At 43.0% G+C, this 15,984-nt stretch overlaps 1 protein-coding gene and 1 long non-coding RNA gene across 5 annotated transcripts in view; one reads left to right on the top strand and one right to left on the bottom strand.

The window, feature by feature from the left end:
* Window positions 1–15,984, top strand: part of Adck1 (aarF domain containing kinase 1) — a 122,119-nt gene that overhangs the window by 15,850 nt on the left and 90,285 nt on the right. The gene's annotated exons all lie outside the window — the stretch shown is intronic.
* On the bottom strand, window positions 4,041–9,761 carry LOC102022014. The gene is made up of 3 exons (XR_001235138.1): window positions 9,382–9,761; window positions 4,982–5,124; window positions 4,041–4,258 (listed from the first exon to the last, which is right to left on the bottom strand). It is a non-coding gene; the product is annotated as an uncharacterized LOC102022014 (long non-coding RNA).

The following is a 15,984-nucleotide window of genomic DNA, read 5'->3' on the forward strand; positions in this document are numbered from 1 at the left end:
AGACTGTTTTGGGTGCAGCATCTCTGTCCTGTTTCACTGGGTTAGTTGAGAGTGTTGAGATGTTGGCTTTGAGCTGCCGACAGCAATCTTCTCACCATATAGGCAAAACCTAGCTGTGCATGGAGCTTGCTTTGCAAAGAAATATTGACTTTATTCTTGATAAACGCTTGTCTGAGTATTCATTTTGGGGCTGGAGCAAGAGTTTTTTTCTGGCTTTGTCCCAAATTTGATAGACTTCCTACCCAGGCACAAGTGTGGCAGGACAAGCCTCCCAGGTGGGGCCTGCCTCTTAGGGCAGGGAAGAGCTGAATACTAGAGCTACTTAGATAAGCAGATTCCAAAAAGGGAGGAGAGAGGATGGTGTGAGCTGCTCCCAAACTCACCAGTTGGATTGGTGACTCCTCTTCCACAGGGAGTAGGGACAGAAGACAGAGATTAGCAGAAGCACACCCCTAATGCCCCGTCCCCATTGCTCATGTGAAACATAGGATGGGGGTTTATCAGCAACACTTTTGGAAAGAGAAAGTAGCTCTTTCTCTTACAGATTTGCTATAAGGACTTTTTGTGCCTATCAAATTCTGCTAACTTTATGCCTGACCTTGGTTGGAGCATAGGTTGCCTCAGGTTTGAGTATGAGACATTTCATTTTGGCATTACTAAAATCGGTACTTAGAGGGAGGAATGAACCTTTAGAGCCACGGGATATAGTAGAGTATTTTGGGACTTTCTGACCAGTATATATGGGTCAGAGTAGAGAAAGGGGCCAAGGGGTGGTGTTGACACTGTCCATAATGATGCCTTTGAACTTGACAAAGTCATCATGGACATTACTTACCTCAGGTCTCTACTGTACAGATGTAGATGTTGAGGTGCAGGGAGGTCTCATGATTTCTTCAGCAGCTCCTCTTTACCGCAGACTTGATTTTGACATTGAGATCTTGCCCTATCTCATGTTCATTGCACTTTATACTTTGTGATCTTGTTTATCTGCTTCTCACCTGCTGGGCAGAAAGTGGAAGCCAAGGTATCTGTGCCTCAGCCTTTGTTGACTGCTGCTGCTGGAGTTGCCTCCTACCCATGATCCTTTGATCTAAGACACTCCCTGTGGTGGGTTTGAGAAACACTGGGAAGGAGGAAGAAGGTCATAGAGCTTCATCCCTTTTCTCATTCAATTAGTCAGTCAGTTAATTCTATGCGTGTTTGGCATTTATATTCCCAAGTGGACGGTCTGTAGACCCAAAGGAATTGTCAGATGCTAGCTTTGTCTCAGGAAAAGACTTTAGCTCTTCAGCAACTGAACAATTTCTGGTTTTAAGGATAACTCCTACCAGCCTGGTGGTGGTCTGGCCACCCAGGAACTGTAGCAACATCTGGGTCTTCAGGAATATTCTCTGGAACCTACTATCTTAGTTGCTGTCCTTGTTGCTGGAACAAAACACCTGATATCTGAAGCTTAAAGCAGGAGAGGTTTATTTTGGTTCATGTTCTAGAAGTCCTTACCTGATCAGTGGCTTGGTGGAAGGGCCTGGCTTGGAGGAATGCTGCTTACATCATGGGAGCCAGGAAGCAGAGAGAAGGGAGGAGCCGGGAAGGGAGATGCTCTCTTCGAGGTCACATCCTTGGTGACCCTGACCTTCTGACCAGGCCCCACCTAAGACCAAGCCCACTGTAGAGCCTCCACGATCCAATCACGTTCTTGTACGAGCCCGTCCTCTGGGCACATGAGACCCCCCGCCCCGGGGTGGGGGCATCTACATATAAACCATAATTCCTGGGGACTTTCCTGGCCAAAGCTGGCATTTCTTCACCATTCTTTTATCCATCTATTATTATAGCCAGCTCTGTGCCAGGTACTGAATAAGGCTCTGAGGATAGGAAGGGAAACAAGGCTTCACCTTGGCCCTTAAGCTAGTCACGGTCTGCACTGGGGAATAAGAAGCAGGCATGAAATCACCAGCTGCAGAAGGATGGATTTGTCTTTATTACAGCTCTGACTCCTGGTCTGGAATCACAGCCATTGACCCCTGAGAGTAGCTAATTTCTAGCCAAGAGAGGCAGGAGCCAGAGCCCTGCAAGGGGTTGGGTAGAGTTGGGGTGTGTGCTGGGGCGGTCTCCTCTGGAGCAGGCAGAGCTAATTGTGTTACTGTTCCTTTGCGTGTACCGTGTCTGTCCACCCAGTCAGTGGGTTTTCACACACTGTACCCCCAGACCCTCTTTTGCGACTTTTCTTTGTCATCTCAGGGACATTTGCGGGAGAGGGTTCTCTTAGAGGAGGAGGGAAATTGAATCCTCACTATCTTGGTGACTGGTTTTCTCAGAGCTTGTGATAATTTCTGCAGGAGCATGAGCTGCATTTAATGTATTCTGGTTGGGTCATCTAAGGATCGGTTCTCTGGAATGAGGGAGGCAGTTTGTGATGGAGTCCTGTACCTTCTTTTTAAAAAGCTTTCTGTATACCCGAACCTTTCTGAGGCTCACAAATCTGTGAAGTTCTCTGCAGTGGCCCTGACCCAAAGCCTTCTCAAGTTCTATATGAGCAGGTTCTTGGGCCTTGCTGTGGTCTGGGAGAGAGTTGGTGGGATTCACAGACATCATGGGGGTCCTGGGGGAAAATGTGATATGACCGGAGCTTCCCTCTGGAGATGGGGCTTCACACGGTAGCATCTCTGTAGTCCAAGGCAAACGTGGAAAGGCTGGTTACTCTCTTGCTTGGTCTAAACTTGTTAGTGGCCAATGGACCATGGCCAGTCACAGCATTCTAATCTGCTATATCTGCATATAGCCTGTTTTTTAAAGTGAAATATTTAAGACCTAAGTAAAGGTATGAACATAATTCACTGACCACCTTTGTATTCACTGCCCAATTTCAGAAATAATACTTTACCTATGGAGCTGTAGCCCGTGGGTGCTTCTTCTCTAACCTCAGCCTTCTTTTTACATAAATAGAACAAGCACCATCTTGGATTCATGAACATTGCCACAGACTTCTAACTGCTCAGGTATTTCTGTGATCTTTTTCACTTACTGACTTTTTTTTTGTTTTCTCGGTTTTGTTTCAGGCAAACTATCTGTGAAATTACAGGTTTGATAGTTCTCCATCTCTCCCTCTAGTGCATACACAAGTAAATGTTCATGGTACCGTGTCAAATTACGTCTTGGACCATGCTTTGCACGCTGTCACTGGAGCAGGGTCACACTTTGAGAAGCAAGCCTGTATCATCCAGAGTGGGCACTCAGCCGCACTGCGGCTGGCACCCACTGTTGCCTTTACCTTTCCCCTGCTGGGTTTGGCCAGTCTTTCTAGCACTTTTCTTCTCTGAGCTCACCCTTACTGTCCCCTGGGGCTGCATCAGGCTCAGAGATACCTGGTGGGATGAGATTTGCTTCTGGTGCTCTATAGTAGTAATTCCTTTCTACAGGCCATGGTTGCTAATAAAACAGAATAACTCCCTGCGTTCCTGGACGTGGGGGCTGTTGCTGTATGCGGGCATCTCTTCATCCTAACGTCATGGGTGCTGCCATTAGCTGGTTCCTTGTTTGTGTGTGTCTGTGGCTTTCTTGCCTATGTGTGCTGCCCGGACGCACGGGGCTGCTTTCTGCTGCCACAGACAGCTCTGCACCTGCTTCTGCCATGTGTGTCAGGTGGCGGAATGCTTTGCCCCCCAGGTGCTGTGCCTTGCATTTAGCCTGGACTTGATGTCAAGGGTTCAATGGGGCAGCAGCTGTAAAAAGTCCAGCTTCCACCACTGTTGTCTGTCTCAGACCTCATCGCAGACTATGGCTGGGCTTCTCTGATTTAAGAACAAGTGGCCACATTTACTGGTCAGTAGTCATGGGACAGATGCTGCGCTAAGGACTCTCTATAATCTCATTTAACTTTCACAACAACCCTACAAGATAGACATCGTCATCATCAGCATTTTAGAGGTGAAGAAAATGAGGCTCAGACTGATCGACTGACTTCTCCAAGGGCCCACAGCCAGTAAGTGGGTGCATTACTTCCCCGTGATTGCCATAACAAATTACCACAAATCTGGTGGCTTGAGACAATGGAAATGTATTCTCTGGTAGTTCAGGAGGCCAGAATTCTGAAATCAAAGTACAGACAGAGCCATGCTATTTCTGAGGGCTCAAGGAAAGAATCCTTTGCCTCTTCTTGCAGTTCCAGCCATTCCTCATGGCTGCATCACTCCAGCCTCTGCTTCTGGTCTTCTCTTCTCTTTCTTACAGGGACATTTATCATTGGACTTCGAGGTACCTGGATAATTCAGGATAATCTCATCTAAAAATTCATAGCATACTTACATCTTCAAAAACTTCTTCTTAACAGCTGGTTATGGTAGTGTGCACCTATAATCTTAGCAGTCTGGGAGGCTGAGACAGGAAGATTTCGAGTTTGAGCCCAGCCTGGGCATCTTAGCAAGACCCTGTCTCAAAGTGAAAAATGAAAAAGGTTTGGGAATGTAGCTCAGTGTAAAGGCCTTGAGTTCAGTCCCCACTACTACAAACAAACACACAAACAAACCCACTTATTTTTCCAAGTTTGAGGGGTTAGGATGCGGACGTTTCTTTCTGGGGGACAGCGTTCAAACCATCACAGGAGTTTGGACTCAACCCCAAATGGTGTGGCTTCTGCTGTGCCTGTGAGCCTTGCGCTTCCCAGTTCCTCTGCCAGATGAGCCTTCGGGGACTTTGTCGGCCAGTAGTCTACAAGGCATGGATTTCCTTATTACATCAGGCAGTTTGAGCCACTTGGGAAGCCTTGAGAAACCAGTGTTCTTTGCGCCTTTCTGCTGTCCCCCCAGTTCCTGTGTTTCTTCTGAAACCCAGTGAACTGTGTATCTTGGATCGAGGCAGGATTGTGAATTTGAGAGGTTATGTAGCAAGTTCAAGGTCAGCCTGGATTGCATAGTGAGACCCTGTCTCAAAAAATAAAAACAAAACAAATCCCCCAAACAAAACCAAACCAAACATCTCATACCTTTGTGTGCTCAGGAAGTCTGGCTGCAGGGGTTGTGAGGACAGACTCATATGGGCTCAGGTGAAATATATTTCTCTTGCCTCAGTGGCCGTGTCTCCGAAGTGGGAATGGCTAGAACAGCAGAGGAGCAGGCAGGCCATGACCTGTTAATGAAATTAATGGAAGGCATACTACTGCTGTAAGGGTGGTCGAGATGCTTGTTAACAGCAGCAATAATCTAATAGGCTCTTCTTGATTTCCTACTTCTCACTGTCTTGGCCCCAAGCAGCTATTTTCTACCAAATTAAAATCCACTCAGTACTCTTCTTGTCCCTGAATGGAACTACGCTCAAAGCTCTTGCCTATTACAGCAAGACTTTTTAATAGACTTTTCTTTGTAGAACCATGAGACATATGTCCAATTAGCAGAATAACTTCACTTAAATATACAAATAAACTGTTGACTGATAATCGTAGGACATATGTCAGGCTAATTTAAGACAAGTCGGTTTGGGAATAGGGGTACTGTCTCTTCCATCCCAGATCAGTCTCTAGGCCTTTCTTACTCTGATTTTTTGCTTATGGAATAGATCTTCACGCCCTACCATCTATATGATGAAGAAAGATGTCTCCATGCTGCTGGTCACAGTGCAGAATATCCAAGTTGCTATTCATTCACTCCTTTAAATAGCAACTATTTATTGAATACCTACTGTGTGCCAAACACACCTACTATGTGCTAGGTGTACAGAGGTCTATTCTTTTTTTTTTTTTTTTTTTTTTTTTTTTTTTTTTGGTTTTTCTCCGGTACCAGGAACCGAACTCACGACCTTGCGCTTGCCAGGCAGGCGCTTTTGCCACTGAGCTAAATCCCCAGCCCCAGAGGTCTATTCTTGAAAGGATACATGATAAGTAATAATTGATGGACCCCACAAGGGAATGTGGTTAAGGAGGGCAGGGTTCAGTTTGTTTTGCTTTGTGTCATGTTTGTGCACTTAGAAACAGTCATGACACCGTGGGCGCAGTATGCACTCTGCAGTGAATTGGTGAAGGAGGTAATATGATAATTTTAGTTTCTGCTCTAAGTGCCCTAAAGGAGGCAGAATGTAGTTATGGGATAAAGAGCAACTGAAGGTTGGGCTGGGGGAGGGCTCTCAGATATTGGGCTTTTCTGTTGACTGTGAAGGGTGATCTAAGAAGCAGTAAGTGCAGAAGGGGGATGACTGCTAGAGGAGGAGGTAGGTCTGGCTGGGTAGACTGTGGGGCCCAATGCAAAACAGAATGTGGCTCTGGCTGGAAGTGGAGAAGTCAGTATCCTTTCTTATGGACCTCTGTCTCAACTGCTGGGGCGTTAGCATTCTCCAGAGATCGCATTTTAAGTGCTGGGCCGTGCTCACATCTGGACTGGGAGAGGCTGGTGGTGAGAGGCCATGTTGCCTTTTGAATTTGTGCTAATTCTAGTCATGGATTGGGGTGGATGCTGGATGGCACCTACATGACCTGGACTCTCCCTGTGCCTGTGCTTTGGGCTCCTGCAGGGATGAGGAGCAATGGCAGAATATAGGCCTCGCCTACCAGTGTGCCCTGGCAGCCACCCTAGGCAGAGAGCTGCCGTGACTCAAGGGTGGGTACGGAAAGTGGGGGGAACCAGGGGACCAGGAATCCATACAGAGGAGATGGGACAGTATGTGAAACTGAATCCCCAGAGCATGTCCATTGTCTCATCAGATTTTGCCTAGAAAAACCAACTGAAAAGTAAAGTGAAAGAGCTGAGGATGTAGCTCAGTGGCATCCTTGCCTAACGTGCATGAAGCCCCTGGGCTCGTTGCTCAGTACGAAAAAACAAAACAAGACAAAACAACACAAACAACAAAAAGGCAGCTACTGCATGAATTTCCTCTAGCTGTAGTAACAAGTTACCACAAATACGGTGCCTTAAAACAATATGCACTTATTATTCTGTAGTTCTGGAGGTCGGAAGTCTGAAGTGGTCCTCACTGGGAGGAAGTGAAGCTGTCAGCAGGACTGAGTTTCTTGTCTAGGCCCTGGGGGAGATCCATGTCTTTGTTTTTTCTTTGTTTTCAAAGTTGCAATATTGGCTCCCTTTTCATGTTGTCTTCTGTCTGGCTTTCTTCTGCCTTCCTCTTCCACTTAAAATAGCCATGGAGATATGGCTATATTTGGGTAATCCATTTGGGTAATCCAGAATAATCTATGTGGGTAATCCAGAATAATCTGCCTAATTCAAAGTCAGCTTATTATTAGCAATCTTGATTTCTTCTGCAACCTTAATATCTCCTTGTCATGTAGGGTAACACATCCGTGGATCAGGATGTGGACATCTTTGGGGAACAGAGGCATTATTCTGTTTTCCAAGTGACTTTAGGGCATTGAGCTGTGAGCTCAGGGCTCTTCTGAGTCAAGGATAAAGTTGTGCTTACTCAGATTTTTATTGCTATGACCAAGGAGCTGATGTATACAACTTAAAAGGAGAGGTTTATTGGTTCACGTTTTCAGAGGTTTCTATCCATGGTTGGCCAACTCTAATGCACAAACATCCTGGTAGAGGGGAAAACTGCTTACCTCATGGAATCCAGGAAGCATGGAACAAGGGAAAAGCCAGAGAGAAAGGGGCTGGGGAGGTCATACTTCCATGACCCCTTCCCTCCAACCAGTCTTTACCTCCTGCTCCCATCACCTCCCCAAAATGTCATTAAATTATGATCTCATCAGTGGATTAAGCTACTGATGAAGTTAGTGTCCTCTCAGTCCATTCACTTTCGTGGGCATCTCTCAACCCAGTCAAGCTGACGATCAGGATTAACCCTCAGGGCTTGTCTGCCCAGAAAGCCAGCCCTGGCAGGAGGGAACCACAGCCTCAGGCTTGGAGGTGGAAATGAGCTTGGCTTATTCAAGGACCTGACTGGAGGCCGGTGTGACAGAGTAGAGTGGCTAATAGGGCATGTGGTACAAAATGAGATGAGAGAGGCTGACCCGGGTGGAGCGCACAGGGTCTCCTGGGCCACAGTGGAATCTGCTTTGGACCTTGAAGGCAAAAAAAACTCTATATTAAAAACTCCAGGTGTCATTATAAAGCACAGAGCATAATATGGTGAATCTCATATCTGGCATCTAGACCTAAAAAATTTTGCTATAATTCTTTTATTTTTTTTTTTTATTGTTGAAGAAATTTAAAGTAAATTGTAGAAATCATGGCATTTCACCTCTGATTTCAGTATACATCTCTGAAAACTGACATTTTTCTAAGTAATCACAGTGTCGTTACCCCAAGCAATGACATTCACCAGAGTTCTTTCGTTTCATCTACTGCTATATGTGGACAGCTGTCCCCAGGCGCCCTGCCTGTTGATCATCACACTGCGCCTGAGCCCTGAGCTTCGTGCCTAGTCCAGCTCTCATTCTGAGGAGTGAAGGCTCCATACCTGTATTTTCAGGGTTTTGTTTTCTGTTCCTTCCCAGCAGACCCCAAGAGCTCAAGGCTGTGAAGAAATGAAAACTAAAAACAAAACTTCTGTCTGATATCCAGGCCCGTCGCTTGAACAAGATGATGGGGAAGGAAAAGAAAGGAAGACAGGCGGGCTGGCTGGGTGTATTATTCTGCTCGCAGCCTAACATTTGTTTTTCTTGTCTGTAATTGCCATTCCAGAAATGCCCTCTCTCTTCCAGCCACTGTTAGAACAAATTAATTATGCATTTTCTCACTGTGTGTGATTAAGGGGCAGATGAAAGGAAGGGTTCTCTTCAGCTTTTCTGGCAACTAGGCTCCCAGGTGGATGCTTTCCAGACCAAAGAGTGCATGTCCTGGGCTCCTGTGGGTATTGGTTTGTCCTTGTGGTGACAGGGTTGCTCCCTGGCAGGCCGAGTCACAAGTTGGCAGTAGTAGTATTATTAATCTGTTAAATTTGCAGCTCATTTGCTGTTTGGTGAGGGTTTGCACGGTAAAATTAGTTCATTTGTTGGGATTTCAGGGATGCTGGAACAACTTTCTTTGCTTGATACCTCCCTAAATCATTGTTGATGCTTGTAATTCCACCATTAGATAGTAATTCTTTTGGCCTACATCTCTATTCCCTTTTAAAATGCAAGTATCCTTGGAAGCTGTTTAGCATATTCATTAAGCATTCGCAGCCACTAGCAACTGCCCTCCCCAAATACCCATGCTTGCAACTTTTCTGATGGCCTTCTCTGAAGCAGAACCTGTATTTAAAACCCGTCCCATTCCGTAGAACTTGGCTCCAGGTTAGTTGCCATGTTTGGAAGAGATAGGTGGAGAAACCCCTGCTGAGGTTTAGTGACCTCAGCTCCTTGTGTTGCTCCCACTAGTGAGTATTTGCCTTTTGATTAGAACTTTCTGGAAGCACAGTGCTTGGTGTGAAGGAACCTGTGTCCCCGCATCTTACCATGTCAGTGGTTTTGGCCTTAGATCTCCCTACTACTAGTAAGCTTCCTTAGGGAGGCAGCAAGGAGAGAGGGTCTCATCTGCTTACAATGAGAGATAATCCAGGCTGCATGACTCAGATTGGGCATTGGCCTACAGTGAGCTTCACAGTGGTTAGAGGAGAAAGTGGGTGATGTCATTGTGCATGATGTCATAATATAACCCAATATCCATCTTGCAGAAGGGAGACTGAGCCATAGGGATACTGGTCTACTTGGACTTCGGGCTAAAATTTAAAAAAAAAATGTCTTCAGAATGCTAGCAACAGAGCTGTAGTTCTTTAGAGTCAGAAGACATCTTAGAAACCATCTAGCTTGGGGGCTGGGGATTTAGCTCAGCGGCACAGCGCCTGCCTGGCAAGCGCAAGGTCGTGAGTTCAGTTCTCGGTACAGGAAAAAAAAAAAAAAAAAAAAAAAAAAAAAAAAAAAAAAAAGAAACCATCTAGCTTGGGGAAAGCAGAGGCACTTCGTCTGCCAATTCCAGTTGATGAATGATGGTTGTATGATGCAGGATGGAGATCAGGCAGTCTTCCCCTGGGTTCAGTGAGTGTTTTCTGTGGTTGATTAGTGATGTGTGGCTGTGTCATGGGTGTATTAATGAAGGAGAGGCATGCATGCCATGCATTCACTATTCTTGGTCCTGCTCAACCTTTTGATTTACAAATCAGACAGTTGAGGTCCAAGAAGTTGAAATGGTTTGTTTAGGATTGTGTAAGTAGGCTCATGAGTTGGCAGAACTGGCCTAGAACCCAGGTCCAAGTCTTGGGTCAAAACTTCTGAAGTATTGTATGGTTTTTTTTAGGGGGGTTGCTGGGGCTCAAACCCAAGGCTTTGTACATTGCAAGCATGCACTCTACTTCTTTGGCCCTTGCAACCCCTGCTGCCAAGAATGCAGATAGTCTAAGAAACATTTCAATACAGAGAGCATTGTGGTTTTGGAGTATCACTGCCTGGGCTCCACTCCCAGCTCTGATTTAGCTCTGTGCCCCTGGGCAAATTATTTAACCCATGCTTGTGTGCGTGGGTGTGTGTGCATGTGCACATGTGCATGCACACACTTCAAGGGTTTCTTTTTGGCAGATCTGAATTACTAGCATTACTACTCTTGTACTTTGGGGCCATTATTCAGCAAAGTAACGATACCTAAACACCAGGACTGCAACATTGTGACAGTTGATCTGATAACCAGTGGGACTACAAAGTGACTCATGGCTGGGTAGTTTGTATAAAATGGGTACAGCAGGCAGAGGGACGATTCATATCCTGGGCAGAATGGAGCAGGACAGTGCAAGACTTCATCATGCTGCTCAGCATGGTATACAATTTAAAACGGAGCTGTTTATTTCTGTAATTTTTTATTCAGTGTTTTCAGATCACAGTGACCATAGGTAACTGAGACTGCAGAAAGCAAAACTGCAGATAAGGAAAATTACTGCATTACTCAGCCAATTAGAATGTTAGAATTAGTAGCCAATTAGAATGTTACATTTATATCGCATTGTGCTGCTAGATTCTCGCTGGACACAATCACTACACCTGCAGTGTCCCTCGGGGTTACTCTTAGAGATACCTGTTTGTTTCCCACGGAGTGTTCTGGGTTTGAAGTGCTCCTGGAATTTGCAGTCAGGGGATGACATGTCTCACTGTACTTGTAACCACATGTGAGGTGGTGCTAAATCTGTAAACGCCTTTGGTTCTGGGCAGCTTTTTTACTATTTTTGATACTCCACATCCAGAGAGCCCATCTGAACAAGATGTGTGTTGAGTGGGGGATGGGGGAGATGGACACACACACAATTCTTCCGGTAGAAGTTGGCTTAACCCCCTGTCACCCCAGGCTGGGCTTCTACCACGGCCTTACCATGAAAGATTGTTCCCTTTTCCCACTGTGGCCAGTGTTCAGCCCCCATCTGGATCTTTCTCTTGAGGTTACAGTCCCTGGCCTTGTCCATTTCTGCAGTTGGAGACCTTGAACCTCCTGGGCTTCTTTTGCTTCCTTTCCACAGCAATTCCCAGTCTCAGCTTGTTTGTGTGTCCAGGGCTTTCTAGACCCCTGTGTGTTCATGAATTTGTTCCTAAACTCAGTGTCATTTGTTGGTCCCCTGGGATGGCTCCAGGAAGCTCAGACAACAGCCAGGGCCATGGCAGCCCAGTATGTGGCCCAGGCACACTGATGTTGAGCCCAGGGGCTGCGTGGCTGGGTGCTCTGAGCAAGGGTGCTGGGAGGACAGCATGGAGAGCCCACAGCAGGCACTGGTCACCCAGTGTTACTTTTCCTCTAATTTGTGAGGAACTTGACAGTGTGGAGGGCTGGCAGAGTCTCCTACAAAGACAGAGGCTTTGGTGTTAGAAGACAATGAGCCAACGCACTGACCTATTTGCTGGCTGATTTTTTGTTTTTAAGGCAGGATCTCACTGTGTAGCCCAGGCTGGCCTTGAACTCACGGTGATCCTCCTGCCTCAGCCTCCCAAGCGGTGGGATTACAAGTGTGCACCATTGCTGGCTGATTAGCCTTGACACGACCCTGAACTTTTTGAGTGTCGGGTCCTATATCTATGCTGTTAAGGGAATGACAGCACCAATCCCAGAGGCTCTTGCCTGGATCAAGGGAGACAGTATGCGTGAAAGGCTGAGTGTATTGTGAATGATTGTACATTCACTGAGAGGCATTGCTGTGGACCATATGGTGAGCAGATTTTGCAGATTTTGTTTCTTCGTAGCTTAAATCCTATGCTTATAGAGTGAATCAACAATTAAAATAGAGACTGATGACTGTAGAGAAAAAAAACTATGAAAATTATAAATCAGGGACCTGTTGGTACTTGCATTGTACTAATGAGGGATTTGGTAGCTTAATTTTGATTTTCATTTTAATATGAAATTATTAACTGAGTTGACTGTTGGTAGAACATAAGATAACAGGAAAATCATGTGTACTTGGGCATTTACAGTATAATTTTTCTTATCTGTTAATGAGTACTGATCAACTGAATGAAGAAAAGGGGCTTTCATATTGAATACTCAGGGTGGATATGTATAAAGTGTGACTAATAAGTATAGCAGATTAAAAAATAAGATAGTGTCTGTGTTCTGGAGTTAGTGAATATACTAAATTTAGTAAAAATACTAACTAAATATACTAAAAACTGTGAATTGTATACACTAAAATGGTAAATTTCATGCAAATTATATCTCTATGTAAAAATAAAAAGTCATTAAAGCAGTAGCTATATTATTAAAAATTCAGGGATTTGAGAAAAATTATACTTTTATCAGTCTGAACTCATTGTAATTTTAGTATATTTTGTTCTAACCTGTATTAATACAGTGAACTACTTTCCTCATTTAATGTGTTGTCTTTAGCATTTTTCCCATGCTAGTCTTCAAAGTCTTCATTTTAAATTGGCTACATGAAGTGTGACTGCTCCATAACACTTAAGTAACCTCCTTTCCCACTTTTAGGTTGCATCTACACTGGTATTTGTGTATTATAATTAACAATGTGATGAACATCTTTTTGCATATGTTTTTCTTTCATATCTTGGATTATTTCCTTCAGAGAAATTTCTAAAGTGAAATATCTGAATCAATATATTGCTGAGAGAAATGAAAGAAAATATAAGAAGATACATAACGTTCATAGATCAGAAGATGTGATACTGTTAAGATATGTATTCTCCCCAAGGAAATCTGTGTAGATTCATGATTATCCCAATAAAAATCCCAGCAGCCTTTTTTTTTTGTAGAAATTAATTCATTGATTCTAAAATTCAGAACTGAGAAGTCAATTCTAAATGCCAGGTATGCTAGCAAACAACACTAAAAAGGGAGAGCAGAGTTGGAGTCCTAACACTACCTCACTTTAAAATTATCATAATAAAGACAGTATAGTGTTGATGTTAAGATAGACAAACTGATCCCTGGAACAGAACAGGGTCCAGAAATAGACCCACACAAATATTAACTTTTTTACTAAGATGTAAAGGCAATTCAGTTGAGAAAGATTTGTCTATTTAGCAGTGCTGGAACAATGAAATATTGTTATGAAAAGCTGAACTGTGATTCACACCTCACATTAAAAATAAAAGTTGGTTCCAGGTGGATCATACACTCAAATGTGAAACCAGAAGTATAGTTAGTACGTCAACCTACGTAGCAAACACTGCATTTAATCAAGAGTAGCCTAAGATTATAACGTGGAATGTGTATGCTGGGGAACCAGAGACATACCCAAACAGGTTACGGTAGGAGGAAGCTTTAAAAGCAGAAAAGTACATGTAATTTATTTTGAAATAAAGAGAACACTGGTCACAGGGCCTTATCTCAGGAGCTGACATCAGTTCTTGAGTTGAGACAGTGTGTCACCCAGTGTTCTTGCACAGCCTGCTAACCGTCTTTGTGATGTATGTAGCAAGCTGCAGTTTGGAAAGTCTTTGGCAAAGTTTTGATTATAAGCATATGTGCATAAGAGCCCACCAGAGAATGTACTAGCGTTTATTCTAGTCATGTATGCATAGAGCTCTGCTTCATAACCTTTTGGCTTTATTTATTTTGTTAGGACTTAACACACATGACTCCATTATGATTCTGACAAATTACATAAGAGAATGGAAAGATAAGCCTCACAGGGGAGAAAACACTTGCAGATCCTGTATGAGATAAAGGTACTTGTTTATAGACTATATAAAGAATTCTTATAGCTCAATAATAAGAAAAGGAGCAACTCATTAAAAATGGGCAAAAGGTTTAAACTGACGTTTCACCAAAGAATATATAGAGGTGGCAAATAGGTGCATGAAAAGATGTTCCATTTTATTATTAGAGAAATATGAATTTATTATTTTCTATTTTAAAAGAAAATTAAAAACAAAATAACAAAAACAAAACAACACAAAAACAATAAAAAAGATACAGAATTTCAAAACAAGATGATAGGAAATTAACAGTGGTTGTTGTATTACATATTGTTATCTTCAAAGTTGTTGCTCAGATAACCAGATATAGGCATGCAAAATTGATCAAACAAACATTAACTGTTTCTTTCAATAAACCAATAGAAATTAGTAGTACAATTATCTTAGCTATCTTGTGTGTATATATATATATATTCCTCCTTCTTTCTTTTCTTCTTTCCCTCATCCCAGTTGTTCTTTCTTTTTGAGCAGTTTCTTTCCCTTTCATAATATCTATTGTACCTTTCAGACTTTATTTACTCTTTGAGGTTTTTACACTAGGGAGACAATATGATGTTTACAGATGCAGTTCTGATTTATTTCACTTACGAGTATGGTCTCTGGTTGCATCCATTTACCTATAAAAGCCTTGAGTTTATCTTTCTTTATAACAGACTAGTACTCCATTGTATAAAAATACCACATCTTTTTTACCCATTCCTCGGTTGATGGGCCTTTGGGTTGTTTCCAAGATTTGGCTATTATAGATTGCACTGCTATGAACATGGGTGCCCATGTATCACTGTTATGATGTTTTTAGTTGTTCTGGAAAAATACCCAGAAGGCTAATAGCTGAGTTGAATAGGACCTCTAGTCCTAGTTTATTGAGGAATCTTCACACTGATTTGCACAGTGGTTGTATCAGTCTACACTCCCACCAGCGGTGGAGAAGGGTTCCTTTTTCCCCTAGCCCCTCCAGCATTTGTTACTGGTTGATTTTTTGATGATAGCCATTCTTTCTGGGGTGAGATGGAATCTCAGTGTTTTAATTTGCATTTCTTGAATGACCAGTGATGTTGAACATTTCTTTATATGTTTATTTGCCATTTGTATTCTTCATGTGAGAAGTGTGTATTCATCTTAGATGCCCATTTTTGGATTGGGTCGTTGAATTTTGGGGGTCTGATTTTTAAAAATTGTTTATATGTCCTAGATAGAAGTTCTTTGTCTGAGGGACAGTTGGTTAAAATTTTTCCCCAGTTCATGGGTTTTCGTTTTACTCTGTTGGTGATTTCTTTTGATGTGCAAAAACTTTTCAGTAAGATGAGATCCCAGTTGTTGATCTTTGATGTAGGGAAATACAAATTTAAACCCTTGTGGGATGCCACTTCACAACTAAATGACTAAAATGAAAAAGATATCATACTGAGTATTGGGAGGATGAGGAAGAATGCTAGCACTGTTGGAATGTAAAGTGGTACAATCATGTTTGCTATTTGGCAAATTATTAAAAAGTGAAACAGAATTTAGCAGTGTATTTGTAAGTGTTTACCCACAAGAACTGAAAACATTTATTTATACTCTAAAACTGGAAGCAATCCAAATATCCATCAACAGATGAGTCAATAAATAAATAAATAAATTGTGGTCTAGTCACACAGTGGAACACTACTTAGCATGACAAAAGAGTTACCTGTTGATACACTGAACAACATAAATCAATCTCAGAATAATTATATTGACTGAAAAGGGTTAGACAAAACAGAAATGTAGGCTTTATGATTCCATTTATATAAAACTAAAAAATTCTGTCAGTCTGATGAAAAGCAGCCATTGGTTGTCCATAGGTGAGAGGTATGTGGGAGGATGGGACTGGAATTACAAAGGACATG

This window comes from Chinchilla lanigera, unplaced genomic scaffold, assembly GCF_000276665.1.
Source record: "Chinchilla lanigera isolate Chin_1 unplaced genomic scaffold, ChiLan1.0 scaffold00037, whole genome shotgun sequence".
Lineage (NCBI taxonomy): Eukaryota > Metazoa > Chordata > Mammalia > Rodentia > Chinchillidae > Chinchilla > Chinchilla lanigera.